Here is a 19,729-nt window from a genome sequence, read left to right as displayed (position 1 = left end):
TACTCATATTTGCATGTTTTCAAACTGCTAGGTTGGCAGAAGCTGGGGCTAATAGCAGGAGCTCACTCCGCTCCCTGGATTCAAACCGTGAACCTTTTGGTCAGCAAGTTCAGCAGCTCAACGATTTAATCTGCTGCACCACCGAGGGTCCCTAACACACACACACACAATCTACCCTGCCATACACACACACACAGACACACACATATATATACACACATATACATGTGTGTGTATGTGTGTGTGTGTGTATAGATGGATGGATGGGACAGTATAGATTGGGGCCTAGAGACTTTCAGAAGAAGTTTCAGGAAAAGGTTTCAGGAAAGGGCCCCTGTGTTATGTACCTGTGGAAGAGGTAGCCCTGAGGGAAGAGGCGGAGTTTGGGCTCCTTTGGGTCAGGAGCGGCGGCGACGGCGGCGCATCTCTCCTCAAGAGAAGCAGGGGCCTCCCTCAGGCCGGGTCCCCCGTGACCTCCCTTGACCCCACACTTCTCCCACACCCTTCGCTTCGCGCCGTGGCCGCCCATTCCATGGAACCCGCCGAGGCAACAGACCCAAACTGCCGTCCGCGCCCGGTCTGTTTTTCAAACGGCGCTGGCGCTCCATCCCCCCCGCCCCCCTCGCCTGGCTCCAAATGGACCGGCCCAAGCGCGGCGTTCAGAATGGACCTTCGAGGGCGCAGGACGCGACCAACTGGAATTGGGGGAGGGGAGGGGAAGTCGCGCATGTGGGCAACAAGCATCCATCCCCTTTCCAACCTATTTGAGAACGCAGAAACACTCGACCACTCTCTCGACCACCATGTCAGACTACTACTACACATAGAAGCCACTGAAATCCACAAGCATGTGGACAATTTCAACAGAAAGGAGGACACCATGAAAATGAACAAAATCTGACTACCAGTATTTAAAAAAACCTCTAAAATCATTAAATAAAGTACAACACTCTGAAAACAGGGGAATTCCGGACAGGGCCAGCTAACACCTCCCAAACAAAGGATTCCCTCAGGCAGGAAGCAGCCAGGCGTTGAAGCTGCCAGGCTTTTCAATACTAATCGAGGTGATTAATTTCAGCATCCACACTGGTCTCCAACAGGCAAGAGTTCTCACGCCCACCCTGGACTGCTTTAGTGGCACACGGGAGTCAAAACCACAAGAAGGAAACATCCTGATGGCCACCCTTCCTCGCTCACACAGGTGAGGCGCCTTCCTCCGAGTTGGATGGGGAACCGCGAGGGGAGTGTATGGCCATCATCATCAGCCCAGCCTGAGAGAAGTAACGGCCCACCTCCCCTGTCCCTCCTCCTGCTCGCCCAGCCGTGGACCCCGGCGCCCCTCGCCGACTCCCGCTCCCTCCGCGGCGGCCTTACCTCCTCCTTCTCCCTCCCTCCCTGGGCCGCACGAGCCCGCGCTCGGATGCTCCTGCTCCTGCTCTTGCTCCTGCTGCCGCTTCCTCCCTCCGAGCGTTGCCTTAGAAACCGAGGAAGGCAGAAAAAGTGTGGAAGAGGCCCTCAAGTGTGCCTCGTGGGCGCCGAAACGCGCGCGGAACAGCTCAGACCTCCCGCCTGGAGGAGCGGAAGTCCCTACTCTGGGGTTTCCATCTACATCCGTGGAAAAGGAAGGAAGGGATGGTGTAACAGGAGCGGGCGGAGCGGTGTCTACGTGTGTATGTGTGTGTGGGGGAAAAAAAGGTGTTTTCCTCCCCCCTGCCCGCAGCATCAGTTTCAGGAAACAAAGTGTATTTGTTTAGTAAAAGCACACCCTTGGCATTGTTGCCATTGCTATCGCAGCATCCCTTCCTCACGCCTTCAGCCTGTCTGAGAGTAAATGGCATTTGGAGCTGGAAAGAGGCAACATGGATTCCCCAGATGGGAGCATTTCCCTGCATCCTCTCTGGGCTTTAGTTGGGGGAGTCAAAAGAGCTGTCCCTGGTGCTGAAACCGTTTTGGGATTGACCCCTTCCTGCAGCTCCTTGAAACCTTGGGCTGAAGCCCAGAGTGGATTCGCCAGCCCACTAGCACGCAAGGCAGCAGCCACCCATAAGGAATTGTTTAGCCTTGAAAAGCCTTGCAGCTTAATCAAGACAGTAAATAAAGAACAACAGTCAAAAACAGGGAGATTCCAGACAAGAAACAATCAGGGCCAGCTAATCACCTCCCAACAAAGGATTCCCCCAGTCAGTAAGCAGCCAAACTTTGAAGCTGCAAGGTTATTCAATGCTAATCAAGGTGGCCAATTGAAACATCCACACCTGCCTCAAACAGACAACAGTTCTTTCTCCCAACCTGGACCTTCAACGGATATATATAAACCCCACCTCACAACCTCTGAGGATGTCTGCCATTGATGCAGGCAAAACATCAGGAGAGAATGCTTTTGGAACATGGCCATACAGCCCAGAAAACTCACAGCAACCCAGTGATTCCGGCCATGAAAGCCTTCAGCAACACTGTAAGGAACTGTTTCAGGAAGAGAAGAAGGGGAATGTTTATATCCCCTTAAGAAAACTTGCATGTTTTCTTCAAAATGGCTCAATATTTCATTTTAATTATTTAATTAGCTTAAATGTTTGTTTTCAGTGCATCTTTGCCTCTCAAGGCCCACCAGGCAACATTCAAAAGCAGATCAAAGTACTCTTTGAAAACAGACCCCAAACAGGTTTAAAAGTAAAAATAAAATACAACATACAATAAAAACAATCAGTAAAATGTTTAAAAAATGATACACAACAATGCAGTCTTCACTACCTGCTCAATAATAGGAATAATAATAATAATAATACATTTTATTTGCTGCCCAAGTCAAACAGAGTCAAAATACATCAATATAAAAAAAACAAAACAAAATGCACTACAGTGTTCCCTCACTGTTCAACTCCCTTATTGCTGGAGTTAGATTCCAGGACCACCCGCAATAAGTGAAAATCCATGAAGTAGGGACACTATATTTATTTTAATATTTATACATTATTTTAGTAGTTATACACTATTTTAAGTCTTTATCAACCAGTCGTGTGTTGATAAATCGCCTCCTTCTCCTCCAATTGCCGCTTGGGCTCCTTTTCTCTCCCTTCAGCTTCTCCTTCCTCCCTTCCTTAGGCTGTAAATGGTAATTTTTATTATTTATAATAGTCTTTTAGAGTTTATGGAAAAACCATGAAACAGCGAATCTGCGAAAAGTGAACCGTGAAGTAGTGAGGGAACACTGTACTATAAAACACATACTGTACATCAAAACATGTGATACAAAGATCAACATACAGCAGCAATAGAATGTAAATCCAAAATGCATGGTTCAACTCTGACTGGGTAGGCCTGCTAGAAGATACTGCGTTTAAATTGTGTCTTAAATTGTGTCAGCTCTTTTAGCTGTTGAATCTCTTTTGGCAGGTCCTTCCACATTTGTGGAGCGGCTGATGAGTAGGTCCTCTGGGTGACAGTCGCCAGTCAGGTTCTGGCTGGTTGGAGTAAGCATACCTCAGAGGACCTAAGTGTCTTAAGGGGCGGATTATACAGGAGAAGGCGACCCTGCAGTATAACTTGCTAGCCTAACCTCTCAGGATAAAGACACAGAACTTTGCTGAGGACTTAAAGTCCAGGCAGATCCATGTGAAAGGATAACACAGAATCCACAGAGGACAAAACCCACTTTGCAAGCTTTCAAAGTTCCACTGGCTTCTTCATCACACAAAATACTTTCTTTAAGTATGTACAAGAAAGGGGAAAAAGACAGTGTTGGGGTCACAGGGTTGAGAGGGAACTCAGTGAAGGCAGAGAACACTCCTTTTGTGACATGTGGGGACAAGACAACGGCTAATAAAATTTCAACTCCATCAGCAGGAGTAAAATGACTCCTCTTGGGATCCAGGGTGTCTCCTTACCTTGTAAGGCCCCCTCCCAAATCTGATCCCTTTTAAGGCAGAAAAAAATGCATTTCTGAAGACATGTCTGTACTTGTATATCTGGGAAAACATTAGGTGCTCTATAGATAATGCTCAGCCAATTACAGCTCAAGAGAAAACTTTTATTTTTATTGGAGATAGAAACCTCCAAGCCATGTAGGGCTTTGCATATTAAACATGGGTGCAGCAGAGTTAAGTCTCACAAAGACAAAAGCCTGGAGGGTTTTTTTTTCTTCTTTTTTTTGGTAAAGCAGGAACTATGGTATCATATGCTACCACCACCATCCTTGTGGTCCCATGTTTCCTTTGAATTTAGGTACAATTCAAACAGATTATCCCAGCAACTGTGCATTTTTTAGAGCCATTCCAGTTGTTAACAGAAGCATCTGCAAGAGGCTTAGACCTGAGTGAGTAAGACTAATTATCCACACAAAAGTCCTGTCCCATGTGGAAATTGATATATATGTGTATGTATTTCCACAAGGACTGTCATGATGAGGACCTACACTTCAACATTTACCACTTCATGCCATCCTAAACTTGAGCATGGAAACAAATGCTTAAGTGGATATAAAATTAAGTACAGAGGGATTCTACAATTTCTAACCATGTTCATTCTCATGAAGGAGACCAATATTTGATTTTATATAACCGCATCAATTAGCTCCTTTTTCCTTCCTTCATAAAATGTAGAAGTGAACATACATATCAACTTATATTATTCAATAGAGAATTTTGAAAAGTAAAGTAATATATATATATTCTACTGAGTGGTATTAAGGAAAACGCAAATGTATATTAACAGCCTATTTATAGCTAAGCCATACCTGGCACTCTATCATGTGTCGTTTTCCTCCAGTATGTCCCAATCATCCACTTTTCTTCAACAAAATCCAGCTACAATGCAGATATACTGCTCCATTGAAGAACATTGTGTACATGTGTTTCCATCTCTTCTTCCTCTAGCTAATTTTTCTATTAAATTTCTCATCAGGATGGTAAAAACATCAAAAAAACATCCAGGCGTTACCTGGGCAATGTCCTTGCAGATGGCCAATTCTCTCACTCCAGAAGCAACTCCGGTTGCTCCTGACATGAAATTTTTTTTAAAAAAGGTAGCATAAACTGATAAATAAGAGGGAAGGGTAGTCAATTTTCCAGGGCCTAGTACCCACCCACACAGTCTTGTTTGCTATGAAGGAAGTGAATCTGAGACATGCTGTGAAGTAGTGTACAGAAAACAGACAGGAATCAGTAACCACCATCACCACTCCCAGATGTTGTAGGATTGCAGCTCTTTGCATTCCTCATCATTGGCCTTCCAGTTAGAGCTGACAGGACTTGTAGTCCAAATACATCTGGAGGGCTTCGTGATTCTCATCACGAATGCTGAGTGAGAGAGATGGAGGGGGAGTTGTGGTTATGAGTAATGATGTGAATTCTTTTCCTGAACTAGGAAGCATGATGTCGGTAAGAAGTCAGGACTTGTCTGATCTCTATTTCCTGACTACAATACTCATGACTTCTAGCTACGTTTTAGGCCCACGTAAAAAGGTAAAGATTTTCTCCTTTAAGCCACTCTTGGCATTCCCTTTGATGACTGCAAACTCTGTTGATTTAAACACTTGCAGTCTTGCCTTTGGGCCCCTGTCCGCTCCCTCCAATCTATCTTGAAGGATTTGAATTATTACAGCAGGCAGGTATAACCGGACTCAGCCTCCGGCCATTTGTGACGGGAACGTGATGAGGAAGGCCATGATTTGGCTAAAGTTGAAAGGAAGACAAAGGTGAAATCTGCGGATTTAAACAAAAGACTCATTACCCTCCACCTCCCTTTCCTAGCAGGTCCTTTGGGTTTTCCCCAGCTGTTCCCACACTTGCTCTTGCCAAACATTAAATGACAAATGAAAGGACTTGGGCATTGCCCTGTGCAGCTGTACACATCTGGATGCTTCGCTGCAGAAACCTCAAGAGCGCGTGCCAGTTTCTCAGGGTGCTTCCTGGGTTTGTTTGTAAAGTGGAGGAAAGAGAGGTTAAGTTTAAGTTAAGTTTAAGTTAAGGTTAAGACACATTAAGTCCAGTCGTGTCCAACTCTGGGGGTTGGTGCTCATCTTCATTTCTAAGCCGAAAAGCTGGCGTTGTCCATAGACACCTCCAAGGTCATGTGGCCGGCATGACTGCATGGAGCATGGTTACCTTCCTGCCGGAGCGGTACCAATTGATCTACTCACATTTGCATGTTTTCGAACTGCTAGGTTGGCAGAAGCTGGGGCCAACAGCGGGAGCTCACCACGCTCCTCAGATTCGAACTGCCGACCTTTCGGTCAGCAAGTTCAGCAGCTCAGCAATTTAACTTGCTACGCTATCAGGGACTCCTTTTTAGGCTCAATGTTTGTGTAATTTTCGTAATATGGGACTGCACTGAGTTTCCCACCCTACACTTCAAAACATTTCAGATAAGTTAAATATTTTTGTTGTTATCTGCATAGTAAATTTGAAGATTTAATTAGGAAAACAGTTTGAGAAAAAGGTATAATTTAAAAATGAGCAAATTGCCTGCTCTGTGTGGTTTTCTTCTAGAATTCTACAACTATTTTAGAATCCTTACACAAATCCTTTGTCATTTTAATGCATATGTGAAATCAGTTATACTTTCTGATTCTTGTATACTAAAATTATCCTAATTTGTCAGTCATATAAAGAACCCACTGATTACCCAACATCTCTTTATGAATTGGGATTTTACCACTTTAATTTTCTGATTAGGCAAATTAAAAACTCGAATGCATCAGAATCAAATTTGGTTTATATAGGATACATAGATTCTTCAAGTTGGGAAGAACCATTGGAGCCATCTAGCCATGTAGGAATACACAACCAAGGATGCATTTACACTGTAGAATTAATGCAGTTTGACACCACTTTAACTACCATGATTCAAGGCTATGGAATCATGAGAGTTGTAGTTTAGTGAGGTACCAGTATTCTTTGGCGGAGAAGTCAAAAGACAACTCTCAGGTTTCCATACCATTGAGCCATGGCAATAAACTACTTTGATTCTGCAGTGTAGGTGCATACTAAATCACCACTGAAAGATAATACTTTGGTCCTATTTGGCCTATAAGGTCTGAGTACAATAATGTGAAAGTGAGGGTGGGCTGCGCCCCATAACTCTGCTCATTGTGCATATAACACTGGACAACACATATGTTGTTGTCTCAAATGTTAGCCCTGTTTCTGGGTATATTTGACCTGCTGATTCCAAAAATGGCACTAGGTTTCCCCTATGAATTCCAATTTTTGATATACAGTACATACAACATATACCAGTTTCATCACACACAGTAAAATCAGTGTTTCTACACATTTAAGAAACGGCAATCTACGGTGGCCTTCACACAAAGCAAGCCTCAACTGTGGGGATGAGGTATCTTGCCATTTCTAAAGTGTTGGTTTTTCCAACTAGTCCTAAATTGGTTGGCAATCAATTTAATTTTAAATTCCCTGCATAGAGATTGGCAAAATGGCCAATTTCACCATGTGATGTTAATCTCTTTTGCCCACTTTTGTTGCCTGTTTGTAAATAAAATGATGACACTGTGTGTGGGAGGAGCCGAAATACCAATTTCCCCAAATTGCCCAAGCGGAGGCTTGGAGAAAGGGTTTATTTTAAACCACTTTCTATGATGTGGGGTGATTTTTTAAAAGATAAATAATCGAATCCTAGAGAGACAATGGGAGGAAATCTCAGTGCAAATGGGAAAGTGCCGCCTTAAGAAAAGTGCTTATCTCTGTTTCAGTTGGAAGGGTCTTGAGTGCAAGACCTCATGGAAAAGTGCCTTAAAGCTGCTTCATTTGAAAGGTCTTGAAAGCAGTGCTACCTTAAAGGATGCCTGTTTTAAAAAAAGTGTGTTGGTATAATTGAAATGGGAGGAGTCATTGCTTGCCCGTGTGATGGGAATTAAGTGGATGGTTGAATTAGAAGCTGGAGAAGGCAATCTTAGTGTGAGGAGATTGGATACATTTTTTGTCTTCTTTAAAGACAGAACCGCTTTCCCCCGCTTTCTCTCGTTTTTCCCAGCTCCTTGTGATGAAGTCCTAAGAAATTAGAGTTGATGCGGTCTATCCAGCACAGTTTTATGAATCGGTGCCCCAAATAACCTCAGGAACATGCCTAAAAACCAAGACACCAAGATTGTTGTTATTGTGTATTTATGTCCTTCACATGCTCCGATTCCACTTCAATGTCCATGGCTGCCTCCCATGGACTTCTGGGACTGGTAGTTTGGCTGGGGGTTCTCAAGGCCCCGCCCTCATCTCCCAGTCCAAGTATTCCTAAGGATGTTGACCTGGCAGTTAAAGTTAAACCATAGTGGTATATGTATGGGGGGTGAAATGGCCCCAAGCATCCAGCCTTATGTCATGGATGACAGTTAATAGGAGGCCAACACTCAAACAGATACTACTGGATGTGATGCAGCTTGGTTCCTCATGGTCATGTTACTTCGAATGAATTGACAAATTTCCTAAGACAGCTCAAAAGCATGCTTGACATAACAGTTCAGTATGGTAAGAAGAAAGAAACTGGGATTTGTGTTTCTTGGGGCTGAAAAATGTTCAGATTAAAATGAATGCTCGTTTAAAACTATGTGTCATGTTTGCAGTTAGTTGCCTTGAGTTCCTATATCAGGAGAAAGATAGGATAAAATAAAGTAAAAATAAATAAACGTTGAGCCCCAGAATACTTTGAATTTGGAAGGTTAAAACAGAAAAGTAAACTATTGAACAGCTACCGGTATGATCAAAACTCAGAAGCAATACATTTGTAGCAAGAGGCCAGACAAGGTTGCCCACTTTCTCCATAGTTATTCACTATTTGCATTTAAAGTTTTTTCAATCCTAATGAAGCCCCAATAAAAAGATTTATTTTCCTGGTTTGAAAGCAGCACATGGATCACAGTTTCCTGCTTCAGAATTCACAAGAAACCACAAATCAGTCAACTGCATTGTATTCTTAGAAGCTTATTGTTGAAAGAAGAAGGAAGAAAAGCTGAGTACAGACAGGAACACAAGGCTTGTTCGTAGTTCAGCTCATCATGATTTATTTAACTGAGATTGCTACGCCTTAATTTAGGGCATAATTTTACCTTTTTATAAAAGGTTTGTGATGGCAATACGATTTTAATTTGGCTTAATCCTGAAACAACCATTCAAATAAAGATTCACAACATTGTGGGCCATCCAGTTCAACCCCCTGCCAAGAAGCTGTAAAATCGCATTCAAAGCACCCCTGACAGATGGCCATCCAGCCTCTGTTTAAAAGCCTCCAAAGAAGGAGCCTCCACCACAGTCCAGGGCAGAGAGTTCCACTGCTGAACAGCTCTCACAGTGAGGAAGTTCCTTCTAATTTTCAGGTGGAATCTCCTTTCCTGTAGACATCAAAAACAATTATTTGCAGACATTGCACAAATGCAGGTTTTACAGTATGATGACACTGTATGATCTGAAAATCCCATTTTTTCCCTTAAATCCAGTATTTGAAACTAATCTCATACAGATTTCCACTCATATTAATAAGAAAATATAATTGCAAACAAAAGTAACATTAACAATAATGGTTCAGGGGAATCCCTGCCTAAAGGACTTGGGAAGTGTGAGCTGCCAATGGGAACAGGAAACCTTAGATCAGGTGTATAGGGAATAGCCATGGTGGTTGGGGGATTTTGGGAGTTGTAGTCCAAGAAGCAGCTTTCACATAATCTCTTCTGGAGTAATCAGCTGAGCTAGATGCAGAGTTTTCAGGAGGCTCTTTCCTTCTATTTGTGTAAATATAACCAGTGATGAAACAGATACACTACTTGAGTGTTTATACAATAAAGAATTTAGAACATCTAAATGGGAAATGTTTTCCTTGACTTCAGGGTTGCGTTCATGGGGGCACATTGGGCTCCTTCACAGCTATGAAGGAGATTCAGCATTCATCCGTTTTTAGATTTTAAAAATGACCCAAAGTACCTCTCCCCAGCATGGAGAGTGCAGAGGGCCAACATAATGTGTTCCTCAGGTTGTCCCAAATCACTCAATAAATGAAGTACTTGTTGTAATATTTATGAAGTCTTCTGATTCCAGAGGCAAAATTTAACTCAATACAATGCCACACCTCTGCTTACATCTGCAAGTTTGTAAGTAAAAGATTCTCCTGAAAAGTAATTTGTACTGAATTTCAAAACATTTGTTTGGAGGAGCTTAATCTGCAAGTGACTATTAATTAATAAGAACTGTAGTATTTTGAAACTATTTTTAAGATTTGAAAACAACTACTCAAGCAATTAATTTATCTAGGGAGAAGTTGTAAAACAACACACATTATGGAGAAGATAAGACCAAGATCATTTGAGCTCCATGGCTGCTGCACTATTGATTTGAAAATAAATATTTTTCTCTGTATTGTGATTTGATCAAGAAGTACTTTATTGGTGACATCTAGTGGACAGACTAATTATACCTACAGCAATTTATATATTTTTGTTCTGATTAACAAAATAATTACATTCAATTTTTTTTTTGCTTCCCCCCTTCTGCACGAGGGACAATTTAATAAGTTGAATTGTAATAGTTAATTGATGGTGAAAGTGAAATACTTTTTTAAATGGGCACTATGACAAGGAGAACTAAAATGGGTGTGTTCATGAAACAAGAAGAGGGTTAATAGACATGCCTACAAAATCAGGTAATGTCAACTCAAAATTCTGGAGGAATTTCAGCAATTAAGAGCTATGATAACAAAGACTGAACAGGATATAAGAAAATATTTGGCACAGGTGGAATCTGAGTTAAAATTAGATGTAACAATAGCATTTAAACAAAAGAAGAATGAAAGAGGTTAAATAAAATTTGGCAAAGATGTATTCAAGACTGAGATGGATTAATGAAAAAAATAAGGTATCTAAAATGAATATTTAACCTTAAGAGTTTTTCTGATCATAATTCTGTAATCGTAATTTTAAATAAGAAAGACACTTTTTAAAATTGGTGATTAAATAAAATTATTTTTCAAAATGATGCTCTGATAAACAAAACTAGGAAGACATTCTAGGATTTTTCTAAAGATAACATGGATTGATATGAGAACAGTAGGGGATACTAATAAAGCATTTATGAGGTGATTTTTATGCAACAAAAATAGAAATGAAGATAAAACCAAGATAAAATGCATTATTATGGATGAAAATTGAAATAAAGCAAGGTCTTAAAGAGTGGCCCATTAAATTTAAAAGTAAAAATACAAATTAAAAAGGTCAATCACAGCTGATGGCTAATGAGATGGAGAACAAATTGTCATATACAAAGCAGAAACATTTGAGTTCATGCTCAAATCAGTAAATACTTGGGATATAAACTGGGAAAGGAGAAATTACTTTTTTAAAATTCAGGGGTAAATGAAGAAATTATAAATAATTGGAAGATATAAGAAATATTTCATAAATACTGTTCTGATTTATTTAGGAAGAAAAGAAGTTCAGCAGAGAAAGGTAAAAATCAAATTAATAAAATTTACCACAGATTACAAATTTGCAGATTTATCTGGAGATTTCAGAAGCAATTGCAAAGATGAAAATAAGCAAAGTTCCTGGACCAAATGGCTTAACTGTTATTAAAAAATGTCCGATTGCATCAGATTTTCAATTTGATTTAATGGAGACTGAAGATGCCAAGTATTTGGGAAGAAGCAATGATATTGTTAATACTGGAAGAAGGTATTGAATAATGACTATATTTACTTCATTTTTGGTGGAAAAAATTAAGGTTTATCTAGAGCTCATACATGATGTGATGACCCATGGGCCTTGTAGTCCTGCTCAGGACATTGTAATTCCTGATGAAGATGAAAACTTGGGTTTTTTACCTTCCCAGTCTGAACTGGATTCCTCTCAGCCAGATCTTTCCCAGGCAGATCTGGGAACCTTGCACCTGCAAGAAAGTTGTCTCCCAGAAGTATGTCAAACAAGCCCAGAGCCTACTTCTCCCGTATTCTTGCGCCGGGAGTTTTGTAAACAACAGAGAAGTTTGGATTCAGCTTCGCGCAGGAGTGCGAGGATTGCAGCTAAGAATGTGGCCAATTAAGACTGCTTCTCGTGAGAATCTTTGGGGAGTCTCACATCTGGTCTCAGAGTTAGCTTTCGGTTCTGATTCCCAGAGAACTGCTTCGGCGGGAAGCTAGACTCTATTTAGGTGTTTTACCCGCGTAGTAACTTCGCGGAGTCAATTCGTCAGCCTACGGAGCGAGTTGTGTCTGGACAGCGCGCTCCGGTTCAAGCCTCGCTCCTGCTCAAGCCTTGCCTTGCTATCCAGCCTTCGCCTTGCTTCCCAGCCTTTGTTTATCTACGGACTTTGCCTTGTTTCCCAGGATCAATCCTTGCCTTGTTCCACGGATTTATCAAGTTATTCCACGGACCTTGTTCTTGTTCTTAGTTACCTTGTTCCACGTTCAAGCCTTGTTTCAAGTATCAAGTTATTTCCTAGCCTCGCTCAAGTTTCATGGACTAAAGGACCTTGTCATCTCCCCTCACTTTGCTTGGCAAAGTGAGTGTTTCGGTTATTGGATTACAACTTTGGACCTTAATATTTCTTATTGGACATTGCTTTTTTGGACTAATTCTGACCTTTCCTGAAAGGTCTAATTCTGGACTATTTTCTACACTTGTTTTTATTAACTTTATATATTCCTACAATAAAGATATTAGATAGATTCTGGCCTCTGTGTATGGTTATTGGTGCTCTGCAGCCTGGGTCGTGACAGTTTGACTCCGCCACCCTAAGCACCAATTAACCTCGGCCAGAATGTCTACCGGAGTCGTACCTGGGCCGAGCGGCCAGCCGATTACCTACACCATCGACAAGGAAGAGGTGGACCGAATCCGTGATAAGCTCAATGCACAGGATGGAGAAATAAGGGGTTTGAAGGAACGCGGAGTTCGTCTTCCGGCCATGGCGTTGCCAACCAAGTTTACTGGAGAAGCTTCTAAGGTTCATGTCTTCCGTCGCCAATGTCAAGCTTATCTGGAGGCCCGTGCTGCCGAGTTTCCCCAAGAAGACATCAAAGTGGCATGGGTTTACAGTCTTCTAGACGGGCCAGCGGCCAGCTGGGCGACGGCACTGTTCGACCAAGCCTCTCCACACCTAAGATCAGCGCAACACTTCTTGGACCACCTCAAGGAGACTTGGGGAATCGAGGACAATTTGGAGGCAGCCGGTCACAAACTCCGTCGCCTTTTCCAAGGAGACAGACCTATGTCTCAGTATATAGCCGAGTTCCGAGTGCTGGCCCACAACACCGGCTGGAACGATGTAGCCCTCAGGGGACAATTCCGGGAGGGTCTCAACATTGAAATGCTGGAAGAAATCTCCAAGGTGGATCCTCCCCAGACCCTCGAGGCACTCATTGATCAATGTTTACGGGCTGAAGTCATGATTGCCAACAGGAAACAGTGGGTTCGAGGCCAGGGCAGTAGAGCCGGGGCAAAACCCCCCGCTCCCGCCAGCGTTCAGCCACGTCCGGTGTGGAGACCCCCACCGCCAACCCCATACCCCAGAGGAGGCGAGGAGGTGCCGATGCAGTTGGGCAATGTGCGTCCCAGACTAGATGCCGCCGAGAAGGCCCGTCGTCAACGCTTAAACCTCTGCTGGTACTGCGGGAACGGGGGCCACTTCGCCAGAGAGTGCCCAGCCAAAGGGAAGCCTGCCGCCCGTCTTGCGGCGGCGTCCTCCACGGAGACGAAGGCGTCTGAGCCGACTGGCACACAGCCGGCGGGGGAAGCCAACGACCGGGTGTAGAGAGGCTCGCCAACCCGGTCAAAAAATCCATCCAAGAGCCGCCAACCGGGGTCCTGTTCCTTCTCGTGGTCACATTATGGTCAGCAAAAAGGGGACCCGTCATGATCCACGCCATGATAGACTCTGGAGCTACCAACAATTTCATCGATAGAGAGTATGCCGACTCTCTGGGATTACAATATCATGATTTCAAGAATGCCCGTGTGGTGCAAGCCATAGACGGCCGTCCCCTCAAGACGGGCCCCGTAAGTCAGTGGTCGGAACCCACCAGGATGTGGATAAGGGAACATATGGAAGAGATTTCCTTCTTTGTTACCGAGGTCCCCCATTTCCCTGTGATTTTGGGAATTCCATGGCTGACTCTCCACGACCCTAACATCTCCTGGTCCAACAGAGAACTGCAGTTTGCTTCACCGTACTGCCAAAACCATTGCCTCGTAGCCAAGGTATGCCATGCCACAGACACCGAGCCCATCATCACCTTGCCAAAGAAGTACTCCGAGTATTGGGATGTATTCAATGAGAAAGAAGCCGAAAAATTACCCCCACATAGACCTTATGACTGTGCCATTGACTTGGTGGAGGGGGCCCCGATCCCGCGAGGGCATCTCTACTCCCTGACTGAACCAGAGCAAGAAGCTCTCAGGGAATTCCTAGAGACAAACCTTCGCAAGGGATTCATCAGACCCTCTCAATCCCCAGCCGCCTCTCCAGTGATGTTTGTGAAGAAGAAGTCAGGGGAACTACGCTTGGTGGTGGACTACAGAGCATTGAACAATATCACCAAGCGGAACAGCTATCCCCTGCCTTTAATCTCGGATCTACTGGATCGGCTTCGAGGAGCCAAGGTTTACACCAAGCTGGATCTTCGGGGGGCTTACAACTTAGTTCGCATCAGGGAAGGGGACGAGTGGAAGACCGCCTTCCAGACCAAATTCGGATTATTTGAGTCCCGAGTTATGAATTTCGGTTTATGCGGAGCCCCCGCAACGTTCCAGCATTTTGTCAATGACATTTTTCAGGACTATCTAGACAGGTTCTTGATAATCTACCTGGACGATTTTTTGGTGTTTTCCAGATCACAATCAGAACATGAGAACCACGTCAAAATGGTGTTACAACGATTGCGGGATCATGGACTTTATGCCAAGCTGGAAAAATGCGCTTTTGATCTACAAGAGGTAGATTTCCTTGGTTACCGCATCTCGCCTCTAGGGCTTTCCATGGATCCAGCCAAAGTTTCAGCAGTATTGGAATGGCGGGCGCCAACTAACAAGAAAGAGGTGCAGCGTTTCTTGGGGTTCGCGAACTACTACCGCAAGTTCATTCCAGATTTTGCCCGCTGGTCCGACCCCATCACTAGCTGCATCCGTGGAAAGCAGCCTTTCCGCTGGACTGATCAAGCAGAGAAAGGGTTCCAGCAACTAAAGAAACTATTCACCTCCCAGCCAATTCTACAGCACCCAAATCCTGGAACCCCTTTTGTGGTGCAAGCGGACGCCTCTGATGTGGCAATTGGGGCTGTACTCTTACAACCGGTGGGAGATCACCTCCACCCCTGTGCCTTTTATTCTCGTCAACTAACCACACCAGAGAGGAATTACACCATTTGGGAAAAAGAACTACTGGCCATAAAGGCAGCCTTTGAAACTTGGAGACATTGGCTAGAAGGGGCCAAATTTCCCATTGAAGTCCACACTGATCATCGTAATCTAGAACATCTAAGAACTGCCCGCAAACTAAATCAGAGGCAGCAACGTTGGGCTTTATTCTTTGAACGTTTCAACTTCCAGATCCATTATGTGACCCCAGCCCAAACCAAGCAAGCAGACGCCCTGTCACGTAAACCGGAATACGCTGCAGGACGCAAGGAGACCTTTGAATCCCAACTGCTACAACCTGAGAACTTTGCCACGCTCACGGTGGGGAACACCAAATCCATTCCCATTGGTTCAACTTCCCCTACTCCAGGACCCATCTGTGCTCAAGAAATCAGGGCTAGTCAGCAAGCAGATGCCTGGGCGCAGGACCAACTTCGCCAAGGTCTGCATTTCCCCTTTTCGCTTAAAGATGGGCTGCTCTGCTATAGAAATCATGTTTATATCCCACCCGGACCGGGCAGGGAAAAAGCGCTTCGTCTGTGTCATGACTGCAAACCAGCAGGACACTTCGGACTATTTAAAACTATGCATTTGATCCTAAGGGATTTTTGGTGGCCCAAGATCCGCAAGGATGTGGAAAAATATGTCAACACCTGCCCAGTATGCCAGCGCTCCAAGATACGAAGGGAGAAGCCCTCAGGGCTTTTACACCCCCTTCCTACCCCATCTCGCCCATGGGAAATAATTTCCGCGGATTTCATCACTGACCTACCACCTTCCTGTGGATTCACCACGATCTTAGTGGTGGTGGACCTATTCACCAAGTTAGCCCATTTCATTCCCTGCGAAGGCCTCCCCACGGCCAAGGAAACTGCGGATCTATTTCTTCAACATGTTTTCAGACTACATGGATTGCCCAAGAGTTTAGTCACAGACCGTGGATCTCAATTCACCTCTCGTTTTTGGAAGGCACTACAAAAACTATTGGGCATAGACTCTCGCTTATCTTCAGCTCATCATCCCCAAACAGATGGGCAAACGGAGCGCACCAATGCCACTTTGGAGCAGTATCTTCGCTGTTATGTAAACTATCAACAGGACAATTGGGCTTCTCTGTTACCACTGTCTGAGTTTGCCTACAACAATGGAGTTCAAGCTTCTACAAAAGAAACGCCGTTCTTTGCAAACTACGGCTTCCATCCACGTTTCTTTCCCCCTGTCATTGAAACTTCAGAGGTTCCCGCAGCAGAGGATTGGCTGCAGGAACTCACAGCGGTGCAACAACTTTTGCTCCAGCAACTGGACCAAGCCAAGGAGGACTATAAACGCCACGCTGACAAACATCGCCAGCCGGGCCCTGAAATCAAGGTAGGAGATCGGGTTTTCCTGTCCACTCGCTTTCTGCCCTCCCACCGCCCTTGCCGGAAGTTAGATGCCCGTTTCATTGGTCCCTATCCAGTGGTGGCGCAATTAAACCCCGTGACTTTCAAACTCCAACTTCCGCGTTCAATGCGCATTCACCCAGTGTTTCACCGTTCCCTGCTCCTTCCGGCGGATGGTGTGCGACCTGATACAGACCAACCGGCCCCCCCTCCTGTTTTGATGAATGGGGAGGAGGAGTTCGAGGTTGAGGACATTTTGGATTCTCGCTTTCACCGCCGCCGCCTACAATATCTCATTGACTGGGTGGGTTTTGGCCCTGAGGAACGCTCTTGGGAAGACGCCTCCACAGTCCATGCTCCTGATCTAACCCGTCGCTTTCATCAGACCTATCCCACCAAACCGCGACCTCGCGCCTCGGGGAGAGGGCCCCAGTTTGGGAGGGGCCTTGAGGAGGGGGATAGTGTGATGACCCATGGGCCTTGTAGTCCTGCTCAGGACATTGTAATTCCTGATGAAGATGAAAACTTGGGTTTTTTACCTTCCCAGTCTGAACTGGATTCCTCTCAGCCAGATCTTTCCCAGGCAGATCTGGGAACCTTGCACCTGCAAGAAAGTTGTCTCCCAGAAGTATGTCAAACAAGCCCAGAGCCTACTTCTCCCGTATTCTTGCGCCGGGAGTTTTGTAAACAACAGAGAAGTTTGGATTCAGCTTCGCGCAGGAGTGCGAGGATTGCAGCTAAGAATGTGGCCAATTAAGACTGCTTCTCGTGAGAATCTTTGGGGAGTCTCACATCTGGTCTCAGAGTTAGCTTTCGGTTCTGATTCCCAGAGAACTGCTTCGGCGGGAAGCTAGACTCTATTTAGGTGTTTTACCCGCGTAGTAACTTCGCGGAGTCAATTCGTCAGCCTACGGAGCGAGTTGTGTCTGGACAGCGCGCTCCGGTTCAAGCCTCGCTCCTGCTCAAGCCTTGCCTTGCTATCCAGCCTTCGCCTTGCTTCCCAGCCTTTGTTTATCTACGGACTTTGCCTTGTTTCCCAGGATCAATCCTTGCCTTGTTCCACGGATTTATCAAGTTATTCCACGGACCTTGTTCTTGTTCTTAGTTACCTTGTTCCACGTTCAAGCCTTGTTTCAAGTATCAAGTTATTTCCTAGCCTCGCTCAAGTTTCATGGACTAAAGGACCTTGTCATCTCCCCTCACTTTGCTTGGCAAAGTGAGTGTTTCGGTTATTGGATTACAACTTTGGACCTTAATATTTCTTATTGGACATTGCTTTTTTGGACTAATTCTGACCTTTCCTGAAAGGTCTAATTCTGGACTATTTTCTACACTTGTTTTTATTAACTTTATATATTCCTACAATAAAGATATTAGATAGATTCTGGCCTCTGTGTATGGTTATTGGTGCTCTGCAGCCTGGGTCGTGACACATGAAGACCAAAGTGAATTTCTAACAAATAGGCAGCTATGTAATAATATGAGATTTGCCTTAGATGTTGTGCAATATTTGGAACTGAATTATGAGAAGCAAGCAGTGTTAATTGTTTGAATGCAGGGACAGCTTTTGAAAATGAGAAAAAATTGTTTACCGGATTAAAAAAAATCTCATTGCTTGCTGTCTGGATTGAAGATGGGATTAAAATGGAAAATTCGAGATGATTGTATTGATAAGGTTATTATTTAAGGTGCACATATAGAACAAATATACAAAGTGGGGGCAGGGGAAATCCCAGCACTTTTGCTTTCTGGTTTGCACTTCACTCTAATGCCACTATTAACATGGAAGAGACACTTTGTATTAATAAAAGAAGGCGTATGTTTCTTCACATAATTTGGATACTCAATCTGAAAAAAGTACTCAAATTGGTGGTTAATTGTTGGATGCACTCCATGACCCACCAGCCATGGGTCTCTGGCAAGTTTCCAAGAAAAAAAATGTAGTCAGTGGACATAGCCCACCCACCCACACGTTAGGTAGTTTGGGGTGCACTGACATTTTTAAAAATCATATTATTTTAATTATTTAGTAATGAAATGTCAGTGTGTGTATGTGTGTGTGTGCATATCAGATGTTAGTTTTCTTTCTGTTGTGGATAAGGACACTCTGAGAATTAATAAGAGCTTGGGAGGGAGAAAGATTGAGAGATCTACTGACCTGTGACTCTAACAGTGCGGGGTATGCTTGAGTTGCTGAGAAATAGAGAAATAATATATTTCACCTTTCAGTACACAGTCTATTGCAAGTCTTCACCTGTATGAATATGGCCTCACATCTGAGTTCTCAGAACAGTAAGTACTTGGGGGGGGGGGTATATTACTGAGTATTCTGATTTCCTAGGGATTAAACTCAGACAACTGAGCAAGCACATGGAAACAATTTGTTACTCTCACAGTGAGTGTGTGCAAGTATGTGATGTAGGCAAGAACACCATGGTTTGCCCCATACTGAGCTGATATTTAAACTCAGGTCTCACCTGTCCACATGAATTGTGTTGTTCTGGCCTCATAGCTGAACTCTGTCTGACAGTTACTTGGGCACATTCTTTGCTAGTTCATGTACTTCATATTCTGATAAATAAAACCATTCTCCCTCTACTATTTTTCAGAACTGTTATAAATCAAACTGAAGACTGTGCAGAATGAAAACCTTTGGCTCCTTTCCCACAGAAGCATAATGCTGGCCTCCTGAACACAGCTGTCCTCAGCTAGAATCTGTTTTTCTTCTGCCACTACAACTTCTTGAACAAATCTTTGTTTCTATCACTAGTTGTCTGTAAAAAGTGATTTCTCCTTGATGTTTTACAATCACCGTTGGTCAGTTTTTAAATTTTTTTTAACCATCCATCTTCTCCTGAAATTTTCCTTATTTTTTATTATTTGTCTTATTGGCTCTAGTTCAGGGCTTTTAACACTTTTTCCACTTTGACCACTTTGTCTGATAATTCTTTTCAATGACTCATTACCACTCCAGAAATTTGTACAGGATATAAAATAGGTATAAAAA

At 43.8% G+C, this 19,729-nt stretch overlaps 1 protein-coding gene across 3 annotated transcripts in view; it reads right to left on the bottom strand.

The window, feature by feature from the left end:
- Window positions 1-19,729, bottom strand: part of slc16a3 (solute carrier family 16 member 3) — a 49,147-nt gene that overhangs the window by 23,511 nt on the left and 5,907 nt on the right. Inside the window, exon 1 of one of the 3 annotated variants that reach the window (XM_008104562.3) lies at window positions 1,375-1,601. The exons of 1 other annotated variant lie outside the window; for it this stretch is intronic. The gene's annotated coding sequence lies outside the window, so the exon portion shown is untranslated. Of the gene's footprint in view, window positions 1-347; window positions 539-1,374; window positions 1,602-19,729 lie in introns of those variants that run through there. One more of the 3 variants, XM_062970535.1, reaches the window with a different exon arrangement.

The sequence above is a fragment of the Anolis carolinensis genome, chromosome 2 (assembly GCF_035594765.1).
Source record: "Anolis carolinensis isolate JA03-04 chromosome 2, rAnoCar3.1.pri, whole genome shotgun sequence".
NCBI classification, from domain to species: domain Eukaryota; kingdom Metazoa; phylum Chordata; class Lepidosauria; order Squamata; family Dactyloidae; genus Anolis; species Anolis carolinensis.
This window is presented reverse-complemented; position numbering and strand designations above follow the sequence as displayed.